This window comes from Callithrix jacchus, chromosome 16 (assembly GCF_049354715.1).
Source record: "Callithrix jacchus isolate 240 chromosome 16, calJac240_pri, whole genome shotgun sequence".
Classification (NCBI taxonomy): domain Eukaryota; kingdom Metazoa; phylum Chordata; class Mammalia; order Primates; family Cebidae; genus Callithrix; species Callithrix jacchus.
The window spans coordinates 14,880,812-14,901,316 of NC_133517.1; the positions used below are offsets into that span (position 1 = coordinate 14,880,812).

Below are 20,505 nucleotides of genomic sequence, written 5' to 3' on the forward strand. Positions count from 1 at the left end.
GTGGGAAGTGGTATTAACAGACCATATTCTTTTTTTTTTTTTATTGAGACGGAGTTTCGCTGTTGTTACCAGACTGGAGTGCGATGGCACAATCTCGGCTCACCGCAACCTCCGCCTTCTGAGTTCAAGCAATTCTCCTGACTCAGCTTCCCGAGTAGCTGGGACTACAGGAGCGCACCACCATGCCCAGCTAATTTTTGTATTTTGAGTAGAGACTGGGTTTCACCTTGTTGACCAGGATGGTCTCGATCTTTTGACCTCGTGATCCACCCGCCTCGGACTCCCAAAGTGCTGGGATTATAGGCGTGAGCCACCGTGCCTGGCCAAGAGACCATATTCTTGGTGCTGATTGCTACTGAGTTATTTCTAAAGATGGAGGCAAGAAATACTGTCATTTAAAGAGAAAAGCAACACAAAGGTGCCCACTCTCACCACTTCTATTCAACATAGGACTGGAAATCCTAGCCAAAGTAATTTGGCAAGTAAAAGAAAGAAAAGGCATCCAAATTGAAAAAGTTAAACGGGGAGAGGACTCAAGATGGCGCTGTGAGAACAATCCAGGATTGGAGCTCTCGTTGAATTCGCAAAGAGGTGAGTCGGAGTTGCATTTCCAGACTGATCTTTGTTGCCCACAGAACGGGGAAACTCCCAAGTATAAAAAAGACACGGGACGCCAGGCAGTAGGTCTGCCTGGCGAAGCCGGCAACCGGGGCAGCGGCGGCCGGCCCTGCCCAGCAATCACCACAGGGCGCGCTTGTCCAGGTGCCCTGTTGAACCGGCAACCTGAGACTTGAGAGGGCTGGACTTGAGACTGAACGAGACTTGGACAGTAGGCAAGCCCATGGGAGTGCAGGGACAGAGCGTTCGGGGTACCCAGTGGGACAAACAAAACCGCGATTTCAAACTATCCCGAGCAGACGGTCCGAGACGCTCTGTGGGGGAGGGGCATCCACCTCTACCGAGGCAACCCGTCCCAACTGAGATACACGCCCACTGCTGACACAGCCTCCCGTTGCCGAGGCAACCCGTCCCTACTGAGATACACGCCCACTGCTGACGCAGCCTCCCGTTGCCAAGGCAACCCGTCCCTACTGAGATACACGCCCACTGCTGACGCAGCCTGCCGTTGCCGAGGCAACATGCTACAACGAAGAGACTCCACTGCAAGGCGTGGCAGAGACCACAGCAGAGCCTGCAGGAACAGGGTGAATCACACAACAGCAGGGCGGAGACTCGGCAGGCAAACAGTGGCTAGTCTGCCTCCTAGCTGGGCAGGACACCTCAACGGACATCGAAAAATAAAGCCCGAACCCCCCAACACAGAGCATTAGAGAAAAAAAGGGTTTTTTTAATGAGCTCTGTTGCAGCAGAATCAAACATAGCAGCCTAACAGCCCTGAATGAACAACAGAGCTCACAGCTCAGAAATTGAGCTCCTAAAAAGAACAGACTGTCTCCTCAAGCAGCTCCCTGACCCCTCTATATCCAAAAGACTGACATTTGGCAGGCATCATCCTGGGACAAAGATAGCAGAAAAAGAAACGGGTAGCATCCCTCACTGTGCCACAGCTGCTAGAGGTGCACCCCAGACAAGCAAACCTGGAGTGGACCTCAGCAGTCGTACAGCGAAGGGGTTAGGCTGGTAGAAGGAAAACCAAGTAACAGAAATACTTCATCATCAACAATCTGGGTGTCCACTCAGAGACCCAATCGAAAAATCAGCAACTACGCAGACGACAAGCGGATAAACCCACAAAGATGGGAAGAAACCAGCGAAAAAAGGAGGAAAACACCCGAAACCAGAACACCTCGCCTCCTAGAAAGGACCAAAACTCCTCACCAGCAAGGGAACAAAGCTGGACGGAGAATGACTGTGACGAAATGACGGAATTAGACTTCAGAAGGTGGATAATGAGAAACTTTTGTGAGCTAAAAGAACATGTTTTAAATCAATGCAAAGAAACTAAGGAACTTAAAAAAAGATATGAGGAAATGATAACAAGAATGGATAACTTAGAGAGGAATATGAATGAATTAAAGTAGCTGAAAAACACAATACGAGAACTTCGCGAAGCATGCACAAGTTTCAATAGCCGAATTGACCAAGCAGAAGAAAGAATATCTGAAGTCGAAGACCAACTCAATGAAATTAAATGAGAAACCAAGATTAGAGAAAAAAGCGCAAAAAGGAATGAACAAAGTCTCCAAGAAATGTGGGACTATGTGAAAAGACCTAACCTACGTTTGATAGGTGTACCAGAAGGGGACGAAGAGAATGAATCCAAGCTGGAAAATACTCTTCAGGACGTCATCCAGGAAAACTTCCCCCACCTAGCAAGACAGGCCAACACTCAATTGCAGGAAATTCAGAGAACACCACAAAGATATTCCGCAAGAAGAGCAACCCCAAGGCACATAATCGTCAGATTCAATAGGGTTGAAATAAAGGAGAGAATACTAAGGGCAGCCAGAGAGAAAGGTCGGGTCACCCACAAAGGGAAGCCCATCAGACTCACAGCAGATCTCTCGGCAGAAACACTACAAGCCAGAAGAGAGTGGGGGCCAATATTCAACATTCTTAAAGAAAAGAACTTTGAACCCAGAATTTCATATCCAGCCAAACTGAGCTTCAGAAGTGAAGGAAAAATAAAATCCTTTGCGAACAAGCAAGTACTCAGAGATTTTGTCACCACCAGGCCTGCTTTACAAGAGCTCCTAAAAGAGGCACTACACATAGAAAGGAACAACCAGTACCAGCCATTCCAAAATCACACTGAATGCTAAAGAGCATCAACATAATGAAGAATCTACAACAACTAACAGGCAAAACAGCCACTTAGCATCAAAATGGCAGTATCAAATTCACACATAACAATATTAACCCTAAATGTAAATGGACTAAATGCACCAATCAAAAGACACAGACTGGCAAATTGGATAAAAATCCAAAACCCATCAGTGTGCTGTATCCAGGAAACCCATCTCACATGCAAGGATACACAAAGGCTCAAAATAAAGGGATGGAGGAAGATTTACCAAGCAAATGGAGAGCAAAAAAAAGCAGGAGTTGCAATTCTCATCTCTGATAAAATAGACTTTAAAGCAACAAAGATCAAAAGAGACAAAGAAGGCCATTACATAATGGTAAAAGGATCGATAAAACAAGAAGAGCTAACGATCCTGAACATATATGGACCCAATGCAGGAGCACGCAGATACATAAGGCAAGTTCTTAATGACTTACAAAGAGACTTAGACTCCCACACAATAATAGTGGGAGACTTTAACACTCCACTGTCAATATTAGACAGATCAACCAGACAGAAAATCAACAAGGATATCCAGGGCTTGAACTCAGACCTGGAGCAAGCAAACCTGATAGACATTTACAGAACTCTCCACCCCAAATCCACAGAATATACATTCTTCTCAGCACCACATCACACCTACTCAAAAATTGACCACATAATTGGAAGTAAAGCACTGCTCAACAAATGCAAAACAACTGAAATCATAACAAACAGCCTCTCAGACCATAGTGCAATCAAGTTAGAACTCAGAATACAGAAACCAACCCAGAACCGCACAGCTTCATGGAAACTGAACAACTGGCTCTTGAATGTTGACTGGGTAAACAATGAAATGAAGTCAGAAATAAAGAAGTTCTTCGAAACCAATGAGAACAAAGACACAACGTGCCAGAACCTCTGGGACACATTTAAAGCAGTCTCTAGAGGAAAGTATATAGCAATAAGTGCCCATATGAGGAGAATGGAGAGATCCAAAATTGACACCCTATCGTCAAAATTGAAAGAGCTAGAGGAGCAAGATCAAAAAAACTCAAAACCCAGCAGAAGACAAGAAATAACTAAGATCAGAGCTGAACTGAAGGAGATTGAGACACGAAAAACCCTTCAAAAAATCAATAAATCCAAGAGCTGGTTTTTTGAAAAGATCAACAAAATAGACCACTAGCCAGATTGATTAAAAAGAAAAGAGAGCACAACCAAATAGATGCAATAAAAAATGATAAAGGGGAAATCACCACAGATTCCACAGAAATTCAAACCATCATCAGAGAATATTACAAACAACTCTATGCACATAAACTAGTAAACATGGAAGAAATGGATAAATTCCTGGACTCCTGCATCCTCCCAAGCCTAAACCAGGAGGAAGCTGAAACTATGAATAGACCAATAACAAGGTCAGAAGTCGAGGCAGCAATTAAGAGCCTACCACACAAAAAAAGCCCAGGTCCAGACGGGTTCACAGCCGAATTCTACCAGACACACAAAGAGGAGCTGGTACCATTCCTTCTAAAACTATTTCAAACAATCCAAAAAGAGGGAATACATCCCAAATCATTTTACGAGACCAACATCATTCTGATACCAAAACCCGGCAGAGACCCAACAAGAAAAGAAAACTTCAGGCCAATATCCATAATGAACATAGATGCAAAAACCTTCAATAAAATATTGGCAAGCCGAATGCAACAGCAAATCAAAAAACTTATTCACCATGATCAAGTAGGATTCATCCCGGGGATGCAAGGCTGGTTCAACATACGCAAGTCTATAAACGTAATTCACCACATAAACACAACCAAAAACAAAAACCACATGATTATCTCAATTGACGCAGAGAAGGCATTTGACAAAATTCAACAGCCCTTTATGCTAAAAACCCTCAATAAACTCTGTATTGATGGAACGTATCTCAAAAAATAAAAACTACTTATGACAAACCAACAGCCAATATCATACTGAATGGGCAAAAACTGGAAGCATTCCCTTTGAAATCTGGCACTAGACAAGGATGCCCTCTTTCACCACTCCTATTCAATATAGTACTGGAAGTTCTAGCCAGAGCAATCAGGCAAGAAAAAGAAATAAAGGGTATTCAAATAGGAAAGGAGGAAGCCAAATTGTCTCTATTTGCAGACGACATGATAGTATACCTAGAAGACCCCATCACCTCAGCCCAAAAAATCCTGAAACTGATAAGCAACTTCAGCAAAGTCTCAGGATATAAAATCAATGTGCAAAACCCACAAGCATTCGTCTACACCAATAACAGACTTAAAGAAAGCCAAATCAAGAACGAACTGCCATTCACAATTGCTACAAAAAGAATAAAATACCTTGGAATACAACTCACAAGGAATGTAAGGGACCTCTTCAAGGAGAACTACAAACCACTGCTCAACGAAATCAGAGAGGACACAAACAGATGGAGAAACATTCCATGTTCATGGTTAGGAAGAATTAACATCGTGAAAATGGCTATACTGCCCAAAGTAATTTACAGAATCAATGCTATCCCCATCAAGCTACCATTGACTTTCTTCACAGAACGGGAAAAAACCACCATGAACTTCATATGGAACCAAAAGAGAGCCCGCATAGCCAAGTCAATTCTAAGCAAAAAGAACACAGCGGGGGGCATCACACTACCGGATTTCAAACTATACTACAAGGCTACAGTAATCAAAACAGCATGGTACTGGTACCAAAACAGAGATATAGACCAATGGAACAAAACAGAGGCACCGGAGGCAACACAACGTATCTACAACTATACAATCTTTAATAAACCTGACAAAAACAAGCAATGGGGAAAGGATTCCCTATTTAACAAATGGTGTTGGGAAAACTGGCTAGCCATGTGCAGAAAGCAGAAACTGGACCCCTTCCTGACACCTTACACTAAAATTAACTCCAGATGGATTAAAGACTTAAACATAAGACCTGGCACCATAAAAACCCTAGAAGGAAATCTAGGCAAAACTATCCAGGACATAGGAGTAGGCAAGGACTTCATGAACAAAACACCAAAAGCATTGGCAACAAAAGCCAAAGTAGACAAATGGGACCTAATGAAACTCCACAGCTTCTGCACGGCAGAAGAAACAGTCACTAGAGTGGATCGGCAACCAACAGAATGGGAAAAAATTTTTGCAGTTTACCCATCTGACAAAGGGCTGATATCCAGAATTTACAAAGAACTCAAACGGATTTACAGGAAAAAAACAAACAAGCCCATTCAAAAGTGGGCAAAGGATATGAACAGACACTTTATGAAAGAAGACATATATGAGGCCAACAATCATATGAAAAAATGCTCATCGTCACTGGTCATCAGAGAGATGCAAATCAAAACCACATTGAGATACCATCTCACGCCAGTTAGAATGGCGATCATTAAAAAATCTGGAGACAACAGATGCTGGAGAGGATGTGGAGAAAAAGGAACACTTCTACACTGTTGGTGGGAGTGTAATTAGTTCCACCATTGTGGAAGACAGTGTGGCGATTCCTCAAGGCCTTAGAAATAGAAATTCCATTTGACCCAGCAATCCCATTACTGGGTATATATCCAAAAGACTATAAATTGTTCTACTATAAGGACACATGTACACGAATGTTCATTGCAGCACTGTTTACAATAGCAAAGACCTGGAATCAACCCCAATGCCCATTGATAACAGACTGGATTGGAAAAATGTGGCACATATACACCATGGAATATTATGCAGCAATCAGAAATGATGAGTTTGTGTCGTTTGTAGGGTCATGGATGAATCTGGAGAACATCATCCTCAGCAAACTGACACAGGAACAGAAAATGAAACACCGCATATTCTCACTCATAGGCGGGTGATGAAAAATGCAAACACATGGACACAGGGAAGGGAGTACTAAACACTGGGGTCTATTGGGGGGAAAACGGGAGGGCCAGTGGGAGGGGGAGGTGGGGAGGGATAGCCTGGGGAGAAATGCCAAATGTGGGTGAAGGGGAGAAGGAAAGAAAAGCACACTGCCATGTGTGTTCCTACGCAACTGTCTTGCATGCTCTGCTCATGTACCCCAAAACCTAAAATCCAACAAAAAATTAAAAAAAAAAAAGAAAAAGTTAAACGGTCTCTGTTTACAAATAACATGATTTTATGTATATAGAAAAAACCCCTAAGGATTCTGCCAAAAAAATATTCAAACCAATAAACAAATTCAGTAAAACAGAAGAATACAAAATCAATATATAAAATCCAGCATCTCATTTCTATATGCTAACAATGATCTACCCAAAAAAGAAATTACAGAAACAATTCAATTACAAACTCATCAAAAGAAAAATAAACACTTAGGAATAAATTTAACCAAGCAGGTGAAATATCTGTACGTGGAAAACTACAAAACACTGATGAATGAAACTGAAGTAGACACAAATAAATAGAAAGATATCCGGTTCTCACAGACTGGAAGAATTAATACTGTTAAAATGTCCAAATTTCGCAACATGATCTACAAATTAAAAGCAAACCTTATCAAAACCCCAGTGGCATTTTTAACAGAAACAGAAAATAATCTTAACATTGATATGAAACTACAAAATAAAATACCCAAAGCAATCTATTTTGTTTCATTTTAAGAAATGGGATCTCACTGTACCCCACAGGCTAGAGTGCAGTAGCAGGATTACAGTTCACTGCAGCCTCAAACTGGGCTCAATTAATCCTCCTCCTTCAGCTTTCCAAGCAGTTGTGACTCCAGGTATGCACCACCATCCGCAGCTAATTGTTAGTTTTTTTAGAGATGGGGTTTGCTAAGTTGCTCAGGCCTGTCTCCAACTCCTGGCCTCAAGTGACCCTTCTCCTCAGCCTCCCGAGTAGCTAGGATTATAGGTGTGAGCCACCATGCTCGGTCCAAAGTATTCCCGAACAAGAAGAACAAAACTGGTGGCATGACACTACTTGGTTTCAAAATATATTAAAAAGCTACATTAATCAAAACAGCATGATACTGCATATAGATCAATGGAACACAATAGAGAACCCAGAAATAAATCCACATATTTGCAGTCAACTAATCATCCACAAAGATGCCAAAAACACACAAATGAAGAAAGGATAGTTTCTTTAATAAATGTTGTTGAGAAAACTAGCATCCCCATGGAAAAAAATAAAAGTGAACCCTTACCTCATCCCATACATAAAAATCTACTTGAAATGAATTGAAGACTTAAATGTTAAGCCCTGAAATTGTAAAACTGCGAAAAGAAAAAATAGGGAAAAGCATCTCCACATTGGTCTGGGCAATGACATTTTGGATACGACCCCAAAAGCACAGTCAATATAAACAAAAATAGACAAATGGGCTTACATAAAACAAAAAAAGCTTCTGTACAGCAAAGAAAATAATTAACAAGGTCAAAAGATAATCTGGGAGAAAATATTTGAAAATCATACCTCTGATAAGGGGATAATATATATAATATATAAGAATAATATCCGAAATATATAAGAAACTCAAACAACTTGATAGTATAATAAGAAAACAAATGACCTATTAAAAGACAGGCAAAGGACCTGAATAGACATTCTCAAAAGAAGACATACAAATGGCCAATAAGCAGATGAAAAGATCCTTCGGCAGCCTTACTCATCAGAGAAAACCAACTCAAAACCACATTCAGCTATTGCCTCAGACCTGTTAGGATGGCTATTGCCAAAACACAAAAGACAAGAGTTGTTGGCGAGAGGATGGAGAAAAAAGAACCCTTATACAATGCTGGTGGGAATGTGAATTGGTTTAGCCATTAAAGAAAACAGTATAGAAGTTCCTCAAAAAACTGAAAATGGAACTACCATACAATCCAGCAATGCCACTTCTGGGTATACATTAAAAGCAAATGGAACCAGTATGTTGAAGATGTATCTGGACTCCCATGTTCATTACAGCCAAGATTTGGGATCAATCTAAGTGTCCATTGATACTTGAAATAATTTAAAAAATGATATATATGAATATATAAGATATACAAATTTACATGCATACACACAATGTAGTATTATTCAGTCTCAGAAAAGAAGGAAGTCCTGTTACTTGTGACCATGTGGATGGACTTGGGGGACATTATGCTAAGTAAAATAAGCCAGGCACGAAGGACAAATCCTACATGATTTCATGTAGAATCTAAAACAGTTGAATTCAAAGAAGAGAGTAGAATGGAACTTAAGAAAATTCCTTAAGTGGGAAAGCTCTGAGCTTTGTGCAGGCAAGAATAAGTTTAACTTCACAAACTTAAAGGGGGTGGGGGTGGAAGGAATAGGGAGATGCTGGGCAAAGTGCACAAACTGTCCATTATCCAGGATACGTTCTGCAAATTTAATGTAGAGCTACTGACCACAGTCCACACCGTACTGTACACTTGAAAGTGGCTCAGAGAATAGAACTTATGTGTTCTTACTCCCACGCACACAAAAGGAAGTAACTGTGAGGTGATGGATATGATAATTAGCTTGACTGTCATCACTTCACAATGTGTATGTGTATCAAAACATCACATTGTATACCCCAAATATATACGACTTTTATTTGTCAAATCTATCTCAATAAAGCAGAAAAAAGGAGGAAAGTGCATGAAAAAGGCTTTATTTCTTTAATATTATATGTATATCTCTTTTCTTTTACACTGGAAAATCTGAGTCTTGGCCATATTTATTCAATTGTTTTATCCAATTAAATAAATATTTGTAAATATGTGTATAAAATAGTATCAAAATAATAATACTAATATTATACTATTAATGACAATATTGCTGGCCGAGTGCAGTGACTCACGCCTGTAATCCTAGCACTTTGGGAGGCTGCGGTGGGTGGATCACCTGAGGTCAGGAGTTCAAGACCAGTCTGGCCATCATGGTGAAACCCCATCTTTTAAAAAAAAAAATATATATTGCTACTGGAAAGTTTACAATTACTTTGCATTCTATTTCAACTTCTTTGCAATTCTTTTTCATCTTACTAGAGATACACAGTCAAATTATTATATTGTAAAGTTGACTAAAATAATTTTCTGTGGCTAATTTTCCAACTTTATAATTAAATTCATCCGTTTCTTATCTTTTCTTTTTTTAACATTAATTGTAATAAATAGAAAAAGAGGTTCGCTATGTTGACCAGGCTGGTCTCAAAGTCTGGCCTCAAGAGTTCATACTGCCTTGGCTTAACAAAGTGCTGGGATTACAAATGTGAACCACCTCACCTGGACTGTTTCACTTTGATTTTTAGGGTTTACTGTTTCTTTTTTATTATTTATTTATTTATTTATTTTTTGAGACGGAGTTTCGCTCTTGTTACCCAGGCTGGAGTGCAATGGCGCAATCTCGGCTCACCGCAACCTCCGCCTCCTGGGTTCAGACAATTCTCCTGCCTCAGCCTTCTGAGTAGCTGGGATTACAGGCACGCGCCACCCAGCTAATTTTTTGTATTTTTAGTAGAGACGGGGTTTCACCACGTTGACCAGGAGATGGTCTCAATCTCTTGACCTCGTGACCCACCCGCCTCAGCCTCCCAAAGTGCTGGGATTACATCTTTTTTATTTTTATTTTTGAGACAGAGTCTTGCCCTATCACCCAGGCTGGAGTGCAGTGGTGCGATCTTGGCTCACTGCAACTTCCGCCTCCCAAATTCAAGCAATTCTCCTGCAGTCTCCCAAGTAGCTGGGATTATAAGTGTGTGACACCATGCCTGGCTGATTCTTGTATTTTTGGTAGAGACGAGGCACCATTTTGGCCAGACTGATATCAAACTCCTGGCCTCAAGTGATCCACCAGCCTTGGCCTCCCAAAGTGCTGGGATTACAGGAATGAGCCACCACACCCGGCCTTAGTGTTTCTTTTTAAATTTAATTCTATATTAAAAATCTACAAAAGATCGCATCTCAGCCTTTTGTCTAAGATAAAGTGTAGTAAAAATCCATAAAATATTTATATTGTTCCAAAAGGAAAGTTATAAAATAAGGTACATTTGGAGAAGTCTGTATTCCATCTCTATATTCTTCTCTTGATCCCTCCCTCTTTTGTGTAGATAACCATCTCCACTAGCTTTTAGTTTATGCCTCCAATTTGTAAAAACATAATGATAAATTTGCCCCCTTCTTATAAAAGTAGCTGATGACACACAGTATTCTTCCCCCTGCTTTTTACACTTAACACATGTAGAGATCACTTCACAGCATTACGAAAAACCGCGTTCCTTGCTGCAGCTGCACAGTACTTTGTCATGTAGCCATTCCTTTTCAGTTCAGGCAGTCTCCCGTAGGACTGCTCCCGGTGTGTGCTATGACAAATAACCTTGTGCATATGTCCATTTATGTATTTGCCAGTGTCTCTTTGAAATAGTATCCTAGAAGTAACATTGCTAGATCAATAGATAATCTTACCAGATATTACCAAATATACCTACATGGGCTGCTGTATCCTTTTACCCTAATTGTTACTTTAAAATTATAAAAACAGGTTTCAGTTTGCTACCCTGTATTTGTATTAGTAATAAACAAGTACATTTAATTTTAAGCAAGGCATTATTATGATACAGGATAGAAGAATGTTTGGAGAAAAGATACAGAATTAGGGAAAAGAATATAAGCAAACTTCCATAGATAAGAAAGCAAGGTGCTGTGTTCAAGGATTAATAATTGTCTAATTTGATTGAATGCCAAGGAAATAGATAAGTCATAAGCTACTAAACAAAAAAACAAGTGATTTTTTTTTTTTGAGACAGAGTTTTGCTCTTGTTGCCCAGGCCGAAGTGCAATGGAGCAATCTCTGCTCACTGTATCCTCCGTCTCCCAGATTCAAGCGATTCTCCTGCCTCAGCCTCCTGAGTAGCTGGGATTACAGGCATGTGCCACCATGCCCGGCTAATTTTATATTTTTAGTAGTAGAGATGGGGTTTTTCCATATTGGTCAGGCTGGCCTTGAACTCCTGACCTCAGGTGATCCACCTGCCTCGCCTCCCTAAGTGCTAGCATTATAGGCGTGAGCCACCATGCCCAGCCAAAACCAAGCAATTTTTACCTTAGCTTGTATTTAAACAAATATCACATGTTTTTGATCCTTTAAAGATAAAACCTGAAGAATAATAAAAAATAAATGTATTTATCTAATGTCAAAGAATTTTCTAAGTTATGGCTTATAGTTGTTAAGTAACCTCCCAAAAGGAAATCATTAGCAGATACATTTTTGCTGGAATAATTTTCATCTTAGTTCATTCTAAGTTGCCATTTTAAGCAAACAAAAAACTTCATTACATACTTTTGTACATAGTGTTCAAAAGGTTAAGTCAAAGAAACAATCTGTTTTTATAGTAGTGAGTAATAGTTATTAACATATTGAGAAATCAGATATTGCTTCTAGTTCAAATAGCATTTTTGTTTTGAAAGTGCTGATTTTATACCACTCTTGTGGTTTATAATCATTACTTTATAACACTGTCATCTGAATAATTGAGAGCAGAGGATACTGTATAACTACAAGAGGGATGCAAAAAAAAATGGTGGGATGGATTGCAGTCCTATCAAGCTTAAGACATCCACAACCTTAGAAGAATTAGAACAAATGCTTTTTAGCTTTGAAAAACGTTTCAAGTGCTAAATACACTCTCTCATTACTTCCCTAATAAGAAAAAAGATAAAAAAAACTTCATGGAAGATAAAATAATAAACAGCAAAAACTCTCTAAAAGACTCTCCTGGGTTATAATCCTCAGTGAAAGTCTAAATAAAATTTGCTCTAATTGTTTCAAAGTCTAATATTTAATATTTTCTTTAGTTAACACCTATATGACCACACAGTTAACTTTAAAAATATCATGTATCAGAAAGGTTTGTTTGTCCATGGAGATCGCAAAGCTTCCTTACCTTTCATGGTGGCTGTCTTTGTGCCAAATGTGATTGGCTCTATGTTGTTCAAAGTAGTACTCCTCCAAGTTAAGCAGCAGCAAGGAAAATCTAGATTCGGGGGAAAAAACAACTTTCAGTTTATTTTTCAGTAAATATAAGAAAGCAATATATTTAAAATGTCTAGCTGGGCCCGGTGGCTCACTCCTGTAATCCCAGCACTTTGGGAGGCCGAGGCGGGTGGATTACGAAGTCAAGAGATCGAGACCATGCTGGTCAACATGGTGAAACCTGGTCTCTACTGAAAATACAAAAAAATTAGCCGGGCATGGTGGTGCATACCTGTAGTCCCAGCTACTTGGTAGGCTGAGGCAGACTAATTGCTTGAACCCAGGAGTTGGAGGTTGCAGTGAGCGAGACCGTGCCATTGTACCCCAGCCTGGGTAACGAGAGCAAAACTCTGTCTCAAAAAAAAAAAAAAAAAGTCTGATCCCAAAAAGCTTTTCCATTCGTGAATTTAACAAACACTTAGGAAGCATGTATACCATTCCAGGCAGTTCTTTATGGGCCTGCCTCGTGTCCAAATAACTACTATGTCAAAAATAAAATTACTCACCAGGTGGATATACTACTCTTTTACAAAAACGCCGAATTTCGCGAAGTTAAACTTATCCTCACCTGAAGAAGCTCAGAGCTATCCCACTTACGGAATTTTCGTCACTTGTTTCCCCTGACTAAACAATGTTAGGCTTCCCTACCTCTTCCGTGCCACACCCCCTCCAACATCCCTCTCATGGGGTTATCAGAGTTACTCCCAGAAGACCACATGCCTCTAGGAGACAGATCTTTAGATATCTCCCTGCGACAACCAGCCAATGCTGCCTACACAATGGGTGTTCAATAAGTAAAATGAGTAAACCAAACTGAATGGGATTGAAATACAGTTCTTTTTAAAGTTGTAAGTGGCTGGGTGTGGTGGCTCACGCCTGTAATCGCAGCACTTTGGGAAGCCGAGGCAGGAGGATCACCTGAGGTCAGGAGTTCAAGACTAGCCTGGCCAACATGGCGAAACCCTGTCTTAAAAAAAAAAAAAAAAAAGCTCTTTCCCATCTTGCAAGATGGCAGGTGAAAAAGCTGAGAAGCCGGATACTAAAGAGAAGAAACCTGAAGCCAAGAAGGCTGATGCTGATAGCAAAGTGAAAAAGGGTAACCTCAAGGCTAAAAAGCCCAAGAAGGGGAAGCTCCATTGCAGCCGCAATCCTGTTCTTGTCAGAGGAATTGGCAGGCATTCCCGATCTGCCATGTATTCCAGAAAGGCCGTGTACAAGAAGAAGTACTCAACGGCTAATCCAAGGTTGAAAAGAAAAAGAAGGAGAAGGTTATTGCAACTGTTACAAAACCAGTTGGTGGTGACAAAAACGGCGGTACCCAGGTGCTTAAACTTTGCAAAATGCCTGGGTATTATCCTACTGAAGATGTGCCTCGAAAGCTGTTGAGCCACGGCAAAAACCCTTTAGTCAGCACGTGAGAAAACCGAGCCAGCATCACCCCCGGGACGATTCTGATCATCCTCACTGGACGCCACAGGGGCAAGAGGGTGGTTTTCCTGAAGCAGCTGGCTAGTGGCTTGTTACTTGTGACTAAACCTCTGGTCCTCAATCGAGTTCCTCTGTGAAGAACACACCAGAAATCTGTCATTGCCACCTCAACCAAAATTGATATCAGCAATGTAAAAATCCCAAAACATCTTACTGATGCTTACTTCAAGAAGAAGCAGCTGCGGAAGCCCAGACACCAGGAAGGTGAGATCTTCGACACAGAAAAAGAGAAATGAGATAACAGAGCAGCGCAAGATTGATCAGAAAGCTGTGGACTCACAAATTTTAACAAAAATCAAAGCTATTCTCCAGCTCCAGGGCTACCTGCGATCTGTGTTTGCCCTAACAAATGGAATTTATCCTCACAAATTGGTGTTGTAAATGTCCTAATAATCTAATTAAATAACTGATTACCTTTTTAAAAAACTGAAAAAATAATAAAGTTGTAAGTGATTTAAACTTTTAAAAACCAGAGACAGGCCAGGTGCAGTGGATCACACCTATAATCCTAGCATGTTGGGAGGCTGAGGCGGGTGGATCACGAGGTCAAGAGATCGAGACCATCCTGGTCAACATGGTGAAACCCCATCTCTACTAAAAGAATACAAAAATCAGCTGGGCATGGTGGCATGTGCCTGTAATCCCAGCTACTCAGGAGGCTGAGGCAGGAGAATTGCTTGAACCCAGGAGGTGGAGGTTGCAGTGAGCCGAGATTGCGCCATTGCACTCCAGCCTGGGCAACAAGAGTGAAACTCCGTCTCAAAAAAAAAAAAAACAAGAGATGACATTAAGAAAAATTATTAAGTTCATTGTATCATAGCTACAGCAACAAACACATGACAAAGAAGTGAAAACAGGCTTGTTTCGTGTTTTGTGATAAGGACCAGGAAACATCAATGGTATCCAGAGTTACAGGCAAAAGCTTTCATGAAAAGTGTGACTTGAGATGGGCCTTAAGTTCCAGTGTGTTGGAGGAAGAAACTTACATTAAGCATGGCAGGTTACACATATATGTTTGTTTTACTTCCTCTTGAAACACTGCTACAATGTGAATAAAACTATTTTTAAATGGTAAAACCCACAGGCTAAAGCAAATTGGAGAAATATTAAAGCAGAGAAGAGACATGAAGAAATCTGTGAGAAATGGAAAGCATATGGGGGGAATAAGTGGTGCTCAGAAATCAGAACTTCAGATCCTTCCAGAGAAGGCACCACTCAGGAGAAAACCAGCTCAAGTCACTGGGCTTACAACAAGTTCAGAAATTGCAGTATCAGGTACCAAGAGGGCAGGGTTTGTAAAGCATGAGGGGTGGTTAAAAGGGAATGAAGGCAGCGGTCCTCAGTTCTTTTTCTGATGGGTTACCCCTACTCCACTCTGACATGTGTTTTTTGTTTTTTTAGATAGGGTCTTTCTCTGTTGCCAGGCTGGAGTGCAGTGGGATGATCTTGGCTCACTGCAACCTCCACCTCCCAGATTTGAGTTATTCTCCTGCCTCAGCCTCCCAAGTAGCTGGGACTATAGGCATATGCCACCATGCCCAGCTAATTTTTATATATTTAGTAGAGACAGGGTTTCACCATGTTGGCCAGGCTGGTCTCAATCTCTTGACCTCGTGATCCGCCCACCTCGACCTCCCAAAGTGCTGGGATTATAAGTGTGAGACACTGTACATGGCCACAGGTGGTTTTTCTGTTAAAAAAAAAAAAAAAAAAATGGAACAAGAGGCTCCACACTAGGTATCAGGCACAGTGGAGAGTGGGATTGTAGTGTGAAAAGAGGATGACTAAGCAAAACACGAAATAGATGAACACTAGTGGGAGAACACATATTACTCTAGGCAGGAGTCTGGTACATTAGTTTTGGAAAAAACTAAATAGCACCAGAGAAAAAGCCGGGTCTCTGCAACCTTATCCCACAGTGAAACTCAACACAAATGGCCCATTCCCAGTGACACAGAATTACATGCATCATATTTAAATCTGAATGAACAGCCAAAGATCACAGTTTCCAGCATGAAAGAACAAAGCCAAAGCAAGCGGGAAGAATGTAACGTGAAGGACTGAACACAATGCAGAGAACAGAAACAAAGGTCAAAAGGCTATAATTAATGTCCCTGCAAAGAAGTTGTATCCATGACACTAGAAGAGTTGCTCATTAAAAAAATAATAATAATCTGAACCAAAAGAAAGTAACTCAAAAAATTAAAAATCGGCCGGTCGCAGTGGCTATAATCCCAGCACTTTCTGAGGCCAAGGCGGGAGGATCACCTGAGCTCAGGAGTTTGAGACCAGCCTGGATAACATGGTGAAACACCTTTTCTACTAAAAATAGAAAATAATTAGCCAGGCAAGGTGGCTGGCACCTGTAATCCCAGCTACTCAGGAGGCTAAGGCAGGAGAATCACTTGAACCTGTGAGGTGGAGTCTGCAGTGAGCTGAGTCACGCTATTGCACTCCAGCTTGGGCAACAAGAGCGAAACTCCATCTCAAAAAAAAAAAAAAAAAAAAAAATTTAAAAATGATAGCAAGAGGCTGGGTGCGGTGGCTCAAGCCTGTAATCCCAGCACTTTGGGAGGCCGAGGCGGGTGGATCACGAGGTCAAGAAATCGAGACCATCCTGGTCAACATGGTGAAACCCCGTCTCTACTAAAAATACAAAAAATTAGCTGGGCCTGGTGGTGTGTGCCTGTAATCCCAACCTCTCAGGAGGCTGAGGCAGAATTGCCTGAACCCAGGAGGCAGAGGTTGCGGTGAGCCGAGATCGTGCCATTCCACTCCAGCCTGGGTAACAAGAGTGAAACTCCGTCTCAAAAAAAAAAAAAAAAAAAAGATAGTAGGAACCAGTTTTACCATCCTAATCATAGGCACAGGAAAGCAAAGGGGTGTTGTGTATTTGCCACCTCTACTCTCAATACCCCAATAATCCTTAACTTTTATTGACCTGTCCTCCATATTTAAATCAGTGAACAGGAATAAATTACAGAATAAACTGCCAGAGTGCAAAATAAAATACACCCTATCAACACTTAATCTGAATTTCAATAAAATCACAAGATGGAATTGGAGCTATGCATCCTTCCTTCTCTTTTCTAATCTCCCAACTTCTCTTATAGAAAGGGAAAAATCGAGTAAGCATTCTTCAATAAGACAATGGCATAATTTTATTTCTGTGAAGCACAAGTAGCCTTCGGAGACAACAGCTCTTCCATATAATTATTAAAATATATCAACTATTTTAGAACTAAAATCCTATTTCATTAAGTGAATTAATTATAGCCTCTAATTTATCAATATGCACATTTTGCAAGAAATGTAAAACACATAGTGAAGGGATATAACCAAATCATATTGTTTGAAGTTAAAGGATTAAGAAACTTTTCTGAATCTGTTTTATTCTTACTAAAGTGTTGTTATACCCGCTTTAAAATTTTTCTATCTAAAAATTATTACAATTAAGTATCATGATTTTTAGAAGAGTGATTTTCAAACTACATTTTTCAGAGTAAAAGAGTCCATGCTTTAAAAAAAAATTAAAATCACCGTTTTGTAATTTTATGGTCTCATTCATTGGTATTGTACCTGACTATAAATTATTTCTTTAGAAGACTCTTGGCCCTGCCTCTACATATTCCCAGTTTAATCCTTCTTTACAGTGGTGTGGTTTCATTCTCTTAAGAGAAGTTGCCTCACTCAGCAATTCAACATTCCTAAGATGTTTTCCTATTCTCATATCACCTAAATTTTAACCTACGGTACAACACTTAACCAGAACTTAAAATAGCTGGAGTAAGCTTGCATTCCACTCAACAGTTATTCAACACTTAGCTGGCGAACAGTATTTACAGTGAATCCAGAAGGTATTGCTAGTCAGTGCTTTTTCTAACAGCCTTCACTGTGATGAGAAGTGTAAACCGAGCTCACTGGGAGGAAGTACTGTGACACGGTGTCGCCTTCATGATGTGTGCAGGGACACATGAAAGCACAGGGGTGCTGTGTATTTGCCACCTCTACTCTCAGTACCCCAACGGCAGCCTTGGATGAAGCTGGATTATAGTGTCCCTACTAGAGAGTTAGTATAGTGTCTCTACTAGAGAGTCGATTTAATTAAACAGGGCATTTTTAAGAAGCTTCTGAAAATGATTTTTGAAATAAGGAAGAAATTAAGAAAACTGTTATAGACAAGGCAAGATTGCAGTCCTACTACCCACCATTGGAAACATCCCCCCAGTAATACAGTGGACAATTTACAGTTTGGACATTCTGTCTCCTCCATATCTGATGTTGAAATGTTGGAGGTGGAGGCCTGGTAGGAGGTGATTAGGTCACGGGGGCAGATCCCTCATGCATGAGTCAGCACCATCCCCTTGGTGATAAATGAGTTCACAATTTGTTCACACAAGCTCTGGTTGTTTAAAAGGGTCTGGGACCGTCCCTTTCTCTCTTGCTCCATCTCTTGCCTTGAGATATACCTGCTCCCTCTTTACTTTCTGCCATAAGTAAAAGCTCCCTGAGGCTTACCAGAAAGCAAGCAGATACTGGTCCCTTGCTTTCTACACAGCCTGCAGAACCATGAGCCAATTAAGCCTCTTTCCCTTGTAAATTACCCAGCCTCAGGTATTTATAGCAAAACAAAAACAGACTAAGACATAAAATTGGCACCAAGGAGTAGTGCATTTTATTATGAATATACATAAAGATGTGGAAGCAGTTTTGGAACAGGGTAACAGGCAGAGGTTGGAAGAGTTTGGGGGGCTCAGAAGAGAAGAGAAAGACAAAGGCAAGTTTGGAACTTCTCAGAGACTGGTTAAATGGTTGTGACCAAAATGCAGATAAAAATATGGACAGTGAAGGCCAAGCTGACATGGTCTCAGATGGAAATGAGGATATTACTGGGAACTGAAGCAAAGGTCGCCCTTGTTACAACCTAGCAAAGAACTTGGCTGCATTTGTGTCCATGTTCCTAGGGATCTGTGAAAGTTGAACCAAAGAATAAGGACTTAGGAAGAGCATGTGGCAGAAGAAATTTCTAAGTAGCAAAATGTTCCAGAAGTAGTCCGGCTGCTTCTAAAAGCCTACAAGCAGATACGGGAACAAATAAATGACTTAAAGTTGGAACTTACAATCAGAAGGTAAGCAGAACATAAAGGTTTGGGAAATTTTCAGCCGGGCCATGTGGCAGAGAAAGAAAAAGCATTTTCAGGAGAGGAATTCAAGCTGGCTATGGAGTAATCTCTTCCTAGAGAGAAGAGCATGACTAAAAGTTTGCTAAGGGCTAACATCTGAAACAATGGGGAAAAGACATCAAAGGCATTTCAGAAGTTTTCAGGATGTCCCTCCCATTACAGAGGGCCTAGGAGAGGCAAGAACAGCTTAGGGGGCTGAGCCCAGGTTCCCACTGCCCCACACAGCCTAGGGACACTGCTCCCTGCAGCCCCACTGCTCCACCTCCAGCCATGGCTCAAAGGGCCGCAAGTACAGCTCAGGCTGCTACTCTAAAGGGTGTAAGGCATAAGCCTTGGCAGCTTTCCTGTGGTGCTAGGTCTGCAGGTGCACAGAATGCAAGCATAAAGGAGCCTTGGCAGCTTTGCCCTAGATTTCAGAAGATGTGTGAAAAGGCCTGGGTGCCCAGGCAGAAGTCTGTTGCAAGGATGAAGCCCATACAGAGAACCTCTATGAGGGCAGCATGAAGGGGAGAAGTGGGCTAGAGCCCCCACACAGAGTCCCCACCAAGTGGAGCTATGGGAAGGGGGCTACTGGCCTCTAGACTCAACAATGGTAGAGCCATCAGCAACTTGCAATCTCAGCATGGAAAAGCTGCTGGCACTCAACTCCAGCCTGTGAGCGAAGCCATGTGGGCTGCATCCTTCAAAGCCACAGAGGCAGAGCTGCCTAAGGCCTTGGGAGCCCACTCCTTACACTGCTGTGCCCTAGGTGTGGGACAAGGAATCAAAGGAGATTATTTTGGAGCTTTAAGACTTAATGACTGCCCTATTGGGTTTCAGAATTGAATGAGGCCTATTGTCCCTTTCTTTTGGCAGATTTCTCCCTTTTGAATGGGAATGTTTACCCAATGCCTGTACCATCATTGCATCTTGAAAGTAAATTATTTTTATTTTACAGGCTCATAGGTGGAAGGAGATGGGTTTCAGATGAGACTTAGGACTTTGGACTTGATGTTGAAATAAGTTAAGACTGGGGGACTATTGGAAAGAGATGCTTATA

General features: G+C 41.1%; 1 protein-coding gene and 1 pseudogene across 2 annotated transcripts in view; one reads left to right on the plus strand and one right to left on the minus strand.

The window, feature by feature from the left end:
* NSMAF (neutral sphingomyelinase activation associated factor) overlaps nt 1-20,505 on the minus strand; it is an 82,019-nt gene that overhangs the window by 51,065 nt on the left and 10,449 nt on the right. Inside the window, exon 2 of one of the 2 annotated variants that reach the window (XM_008982687.5) lies at nt 12,707-12,796. The gene's annotated coding sequence lies outside the window, so the exon portion shown is untranslated. Of the gene's footprint in view, nt 1-12,706; nt 12,797-20,505 lie in introns of those variants that run through there. The other variant, XM_078352505.1, reaches the window with a different exon arrangement.
* Nucleotides 13,784-14,664, plus strand: LOC144579678 (large ribosomal subunit protein eL6 pseudogene; annotated as a pseudogene).